We start from the raw sequence: 7589 nt of genomic DNA, 5'->3' as shown, positions 1-7589 counted from the left end.
TTCTTGAAAAAATAGTGATGAAATAACCAAAGGTTTGATATTTTCTGGTTTTAAATTTTGCTTCAATATAGTATTGAATATTTAAAAATTATAATAATAATCACCGCATGGGTGAAAATCTAATGCTTGGAAATAATAGCTTATAAGATTTATGATCCTTCTTTCTTGGAACCATTATTCAAATTTCAGGCTACGTGCCTACTACTTTAAATAACCAACCTCAGAAATGCATCCTTGATGTTGATTAGTTCCTTCATGGCATCTTCCATATGCGGTCGAGCTTTTGGTGACTCCTTGGAACACAAAATGACAACTCTAAGTACTGAAGTAGTGCATTCTAGCATTCTCATTTTTGATTCATTTGTTGATACATCTGCGCCACCTGCTTCTTCTATTTCCATCAAGGGGTATGGGTCTAATATCTCAGTAATTCGTGTAGGAAGTGTCATTTCAACAAGTTTGTGGAGGTTCATTTCTTCTTTGAAGGCATCACTAGTAGGCCCCTTTCTAGTTAACATCTCCAGTAGAAGTATTCCAAAGCTGTATACATCCCCTTTAGCTGAAACTTTAGTGGTCATACCATATTCTGAAATGTATATAGAACAGTGAGCAAGTTTTTGAAAGATCAAACTAGATGGACAATAAGAGATTCAGTTGAAAGTTTAAGTTTTCCAAGGAGTCTTAATAAGATGCCATGAAACACACCTATTATATGCATCTTGAAAAATATAGAATGTTAAAAAAAATTCATCTGGAGGAGCATGAATATGATCAAACTCAAACATTGTAGAACTCCACCAAGTAGTGAATTCCTATGAAATAATTATACTAAAGATAATATTCATGGATTGTAACAAATGATGATGATCTATAGCAGTTATTTTATTCAAGACAAAAATAAAATAAACAGAATATGAGTGTATTGACTAGGAGCATATTCTTTTGTGAGATTATTCTTAGAAGATCAAAACCCAGAAATAGGAAATTAACATATTAGCTAGTTTTGATGACTACCAATGTTATTGAATCAAGGGGTAATTGAGAAACAAACCTGGAGCAACATATCCTATGGTCCCTTTCAATGTGGCTGAATTTGTCTGTCTTAGGCTTGATGAACTTGCAGTTTTGACAAGAAACTTGGACAATCCTAAGTCACTCACATGTGCAACCATATTATGATCCAGAAGGACTTGGTTTCAGATCACAATGGATCATAGGGGTCTTGCCATGATGATGGAGGTATGTTAAAGCTGAAGCCACATCTATAGATATGTTCAGTCTTTGGTTGAGACTTAACCTTTGTAGTGTGCTCTCATCGGCTTTAGGATATATCCAATTCTCCAGACTGCCATTTGGTAAAAATTCAAACACTAAAGCTTTGAAATCATTCTCTTGGAAGTCAATACTTGAACATGATGTTAAAATTTTGATGAGATTTCGATGCTTGATATTTCTTAAAGCTTCACATTTGGACATGAAGCTTCTTAAAGCCCCTCTTTGCTGGAGGTTGAGTACCTTCACTGCAATTTCCTCATGGCCTTCCCAATCTATTTTCCTTTTGTATACAGACGCAAAGCTTCCCTTGCCAATTAGATTCGCAGGTGAGTATCCTTCTGTGGCTCTGAACAGCTCAGCAAAAGTGACGATCCTATATTGCTCCATGATGTGCAAGTCGACATCAGAAAAGCCTCTTGCCTTTTGAAACCAATGGAAAATTTCAAACAGGCAGACAAGAAGCATGATGCAAAAAACACTCCCGATACTGAAATGACTACAATAAACTTTTTGGCTAAACGTTGGCTCTTCGGGGTGCATGATGACAAGCTGAGCTCTGGGAGGCCTCCACAAACTTGACTGTTTCCTAACACTGAAAATGCAGAAAAATTCTGGAAACCCCCACTTACTGGTACTTCCCCTTCAAAATTGTTGTTGGAGAGATTAAGAAAAGACATAGTGTTAAATAATGGCCCCCAAAAGTTAGGGTCAGCCTTAATTCTGAGGTGGGTGCAGTTGCTTAAAGCATGAATAAAACTCCACTCAGCAATACTTGTTGCTTCTAGCTGATTACCACTAAGAATAAGCGTATCTAGATTTTTCAAGAAACCCAAGCTTTTAGGAAGGATGCCCGAAAGATGGTTGCCGCCCAGCACTAGAACTTGCGTATTTGTTACGGTGGTCAGAAGGGCGAGTCATAGACGGGGAATGTGGTCAACATGATGGTCAAAGTCAAGACAGTCAAAATCAGGGTGGTCAACACCGTGAAGCCGATGGAGCTCACCAAATGGGGCCGAGTAGCTCCGAGCTATCACCGTCGATCGGGCCTATAGGGTCCGATCAGCTCACATGCTGTTAGGATGAATCGTTCAGCCGAGCGGGATGACTACATAGAGGAGCAGGATGACTACATAGAGTACACTAGAAGTTCGCAATAAACTAAAGGAAAGCTAACCCAACCCGATCACCTGTCCGACCGGGCAACGGGCGACCAACTGAGCCGAGTGATCATGGAGTCTAGCTCAACCGGACCGCTTGTCCGGCCGGGCATGAAGCAGCCTACTACGGAGAGAGGCCGAGAAAGAAACTGTGAACGGTCGGGGGAGGATCCCGGTCGAGCGGCTCCACCTCTCAGTCAAACAGTGGGATCCTCGGCTCAATGCATCATATCTTTCTGGGAGTTAATGTCACTGACAACCAGGCATGGGCAACAGGTAAATTGTACGATGGAAGCTTCTTCTGTTATGTGAGGGATTTGCACATCCTGTTAAAATATGATGTCAGAGATACTTTCCTTATAAGTCTTTTCATAGGAAATTTGGGAAAGTGTGCCCCTGATTAGGGAAGTGGGCATGCGAGCTACAAGAGCTCTATATAAAGAGGGGTCCAAGCACCGACGGAGGTACACGCACACAATTCTCGCCTATATCTTCATTAGTCCACTCTTCTTTTACTGTTCCGATGATTGACTTGAGTGTCGGAGGGTCAACGCTAGGGACCCCTTCCCTGGCCTGACACGCTGCAAAGTGGAGTGGAGTCTTCACGCGATCAACCAAGGAGTCACATCCCCAGCTAGCCGTCTTCATCGTTTTTTGGACTCTAGATCAACAACATCGACGCCAGGCGGATGAGCAAAGAGAAGAAGAGAGGTCAGCGGGCGAGCAACGTCATCGTCAGCCTCAACGGAGGAATAACGCAAGCCCCTCCTGAGTTTCCGCTGAGCAGACTAGACCCTTGGCTTGGGAAGAGGAAAATCGGAGCAACGCTACTCAGGGTGAAATCGGAATGATCGCCGGTGTGCCGACCGACGGTGATTCCAACCGAGCAAGAAAGTTGCACGCTCAACGACTAGAGATAGATGCTGTGGGATGCAACAAGGAGAAGGTCAAGGGATCGAAGATCAGCTTTGGCCCTCGGGACCTAGAGGGAGTAGAGATCCCTCACGATGACGCCTTAATCATCCGGACGGTGATAGCTAACTATACTATTCACCGAACTTTTGTTGATACAGGTAGCTCGGTGAATACAATCTTTAAGAAGACGTTTGACCAGCTGCAAATCGACTGAAGTGAACTGCAGTCCATGACAACCCCGCTGTATGGGTTCACAGGCAATGAGGTATTGCCGATCGACTATACTCGGTTGGCCATATCGCTCGGAGAGGAGCCTCTCAAGAGGACCAGGATAACAAATTTCATTGTGGTGAATGCGTCATCGACCTGCAATGTCATACTAGGCCGACCGACCCTAAATGAGTTCCTAGTTATGGTGTCTACCTTCTACCAAAAAATAAAGTTCCCGGTGGATAATGAGATGAGCGAAGTTAAAGGCGACCAGTTGATCATTCGGCGGTGCTATGTCAAAATGGTCAAAACATAGGCAAAGGATGTGCAGAAGATGTAGCGTTTGGAGGTGAACACCATCATGGAAGAACCTCCTACGAAAAAGGAGGAGGTTCAAATCCATCAAGACCGATCGGAAGCCACTACATTGTCGCCGCTAACTTGACAGATGAGAAGAAGGCAGAGCTGGTTGTCCGCCTTAGGCGAAACCATGATGTGTTTGCCTGGTCGACACATGAGCTCCTGGGCATCTCGCCAAGCGTGGCTCAGCACAAGCTTCACATCTGACTGGATGCTCGACCAGTGAAATAGAGGAAGAGGGACTTCAGCTCGGAGCAAAATCAGATCATTCAAGCAAAGATAGAAAAATTGTTTGAAGCTAGTCACATCCGTGAAGTACAATTTCTGAGCTAGTTGGCCAATGTCGTGCTGATCTCTAAGTCGGGCAACAAGTGGCAAGTTTGCATCGACTTCCACGATCTAAATAAAGCCTGCCGAAGGACTTCTATCCCTTGTCCCGAATAGATCAAATGGTGGACTCCACAGCGGGTTGTGAACTGATCTGCATGCTCGACGCATACCAGGACTACCACTAAGTGTCGCTCACCCGTGAAGATCAAAAGAAGGTCAGCTTTATCACTACTGATGGGACATACTACTACAACGTCATATCGTTCGGACTGAAGAACATCGGCACCACTTATCAAAGATTGATGAATAAGGTGTTCCGACGGCAGATCGACCATAACATGGAGGTATATGTCAATGACATCTTGATAAATCTCTCTGAGCCACTAACGTTTGCACAGATATCGAAGAAACCTGTCGGACTCTAAGGGCATATGGAATCAAGCTGAATCCGAACATGTGTCTATTCGGAGCAAAGAGTGATCTCTTCCTACGCTATATTGTCACCGAACGGGGGATTGAAGCAAATCCGAGTAAGGTGAAGGCGTTGTAGGACATGCCTCCCCCTCGTAACTTGAAGGAGGCCTAATGGTTGACCAGACATATCACTGCATTATTAAGATTCATTTCCAAATCGTCTAATCGAAGCCACCCATTCTTCAAGGTACTGCATCATGCGACAAAATTCCAGTAGGACACGGAGTGCGATAAGGCGTTGGAGAAGCTTAAGGAGTACCTTAGCTCCTTACTTGTATTGGCAAAATCCAATGTCAGTGAGCCGTCTAGATTTTTTTATCATCCACAGAATATGTGGTTGGCTCGGCGTTGGTGGGACAGAATGACTCTGAGAAATAGTCGATGTATTTTCTAAGTCATATATTAAAAGATACAGAACCCTGATAGTTGGCTTGTAGGCAGTTCGGCATGTAGGAGCTACAAGAGTCCTCATCCACTCGGATTCTCAGCTGGCAGCTCAATAGCTATTAGGCGCGTTCAAGATAAGTAACGCGCTGCTCAAGCTATACGTTGAAGCTTTCAAGAGGTTGAAGGTAGGTTTCCAAGAAGTGATTGTACAGAAGATTCCCTAGTTGGACAACCAGTCCGCGGACGAGTTGGCTAAGTTAGCCAATTCGTTATCGCTGATCATCATCGATAAGTCGATCGAACAAGTCTCACTGGTGGCACACATCAACAGGACAGACGAAATGACCTTCCCGAGCGACTAGAAGACGCCACTGATAGAGTTCCTCCAATTGGGCGTTACACTAACCGATTAAGAGGAAGCTCGTTTGTTGAAAAAAAAGAGTCGGGTGGTTCACTCTGATTGGAAACCAGTTGTATAAAAGAGCTTTCTCAAGACCGCTTCTTAAGTGTGTCGAATCGGAGGACATTGAGTACATCTTACAAGAGCTTCATCAAGGCTCCTGTGGCAGTCATCCAGGCAGCAAATCGCTAGCCCGAAAGATGTTGTTGGCGGCGTACTTTTGGCCTACATTGCAAGACGATGCCGCTCGAATGGTAACCACTTGCTTGTCATGTCAGAAGTATCATAACATCCCTCACCTATTCACCAAGGAGATAAAAGCATCCACAGTGTCCTGTTCGTTCGACCAGTGGAGCATGGACATCGTGGGATTTTTTGCATGGCAATCGATCATCAAAGATTTCTACTCATGGCAGTAGATTATTTCTCAAAATGGGTGGAGGTCAAGCCGCTAGCCAAGATAATCGAACATATAGTTATCAAATTTATATGTCAAAACATCTTGTGTCAGTTCAGCATCCCTCGTTGGCTCGTCTCGGACAATGGAAGACAGTTTGTAGAGGAGGCTCAAGGAGTGGTGTGAGGGTTATGACATTGCACAGGTTTTCACATCAGTGACCTACTTGCAAAGTAATGGTCAGGCGAAAGTCACCAACAGGGAGATCCTGAAAGGACTACGGGCTCGACTCCACCACGCTGGAGGCAGCTGGGCCAATTAATTCCCCAGTGTATTGTAGCCTCATCTTACCATTCTAAGAGAGGTGATCGACATAACCCCGTTCCACCTTGTATACGGGGGTGAAGCAGTTGTTATAGTGAAAGTCGGAGTAGAGTCCGACCGGGTGTAGCTTTATGACGATGGAAATGTTGATCAGAGGCTCATGGAGCTTAACTTGATAGATGAGGTGAGAGAAAAAGCCACGATTCAGTTAATGGCATACTAGTAGCACATGAAGCAAAACTATAATTGGAGGGTGATCCTAAGGTCATTCCAAGTTGGTGACTTGGTCTGGAAGAGAGTGAAGTCTATCAGTGATGTCACCAAGCTAGAAGCCCTATGAGGACCCTACAAAGTTATTCAGAAGCTCCGTTCGGGAGCTTATTATTTGTAGGACGAAGAAGGGAGAAAGCTCGAGCGGCCCTAGAGCGCAAACTACCTCCTGCCTTATAAGGCTGAGTGAGAGGTGCGTGGTTAAATTTAGATACACTTGTAAAAATATATATCCTTGAATTACAGGGGAACGATAAATAAAAATCACAAGTGTCCCAGACTCTTGCGCCGATCAGCCAAGTTCAAAGTCGAGTGGCAACTATAAACCTGTCTACAACATCAATAGCCGAGTGGCGGCTATAAACCTCCAATCAACAGTCAAGCAGCGACTATAAACCCAAATCTATGCCAATCAACAGTCGAGCGACGACTATAAACCCAAGTCTACGCCAATCAACAACCGAGTGATGACTATAAACTCAAGTCTACGTCAATCAACAGTCGAGTAGCGACTATAAAACCAAGTATACACCAATCAACAGCAGAGCGACGGCTATAAACTCGAGAGCCTATGCCAACTAAAGTTGGAGGTGACATAAAGGTTCCATAAGCCAAGCGATGACAATAAACAACGATAATCAAATCTCTGAATGATAACAACAAAGCCACGATGATGTTAGTAGGATAGTCGAACACAAATACAAGTCTCCAAGACTCTCGACCCGAACGGGCGAGTGTTAAACTTGTGCTGCAGTCGCGCATAAAAGGTAACAACGAGGCCCCGAGCGATAAAAATTATGACGCCCGAGCCGTTTGGGTGGGTGGCGTACGATTGAAGCGAGGAGCTTGGTGAGAAACATGAACAAAAAAGCAAATAACGCCGAGCAGAAGCGCAAGGCAGCGTACTTAGAACACATCGAGGAAAAGTTTTATGAAGCCGAGCGGGGTACATCGTCAAGCATATAGAACGGGGAAACATTGATTTATACTTCAAAAATTTTTACAAGGTGTAGGGGGAAACACCAAAAGAGATGATAAAGAAACTGAAAAAGAAAACCTACTCTATATTGGCAACAACCTCCTTAGGGAT

At 44.1% G+C, this 7589-nt stretch overlaps 1 pseudogene; it reads right to left on the bottom strand.

Annotated features, from left to right (window-relative positions):
• Positions 1-206: 206 nt before the first annotated feature.
• On the bottom strand, positions 207-1662 carry LOC122043055 (annotated as a pseudogene).
• Between the last annotated feature and the right edge of the window lie 5927 nt (positions 1663-7589).

Source organism: Zingiber officinale, chromosome 1B (assembly GCF_018446385.1).
Source record: "Zingiber officinale cultivar Zhangliang chromosome 1B, Zo_v1.1, whole genome shotgun sequence".
Classification (NCBI taxonomy): domain Eukaryota; kingdom Viridiplantae; phylum Streptophyta; class Magnoliopsida; order Zingiberales; family Zingiberaceae; genus Zingiber; species Zingiber officinale.
This window is presented reverse-complemented; position numbering and strand designations above follow the sequence as displayed.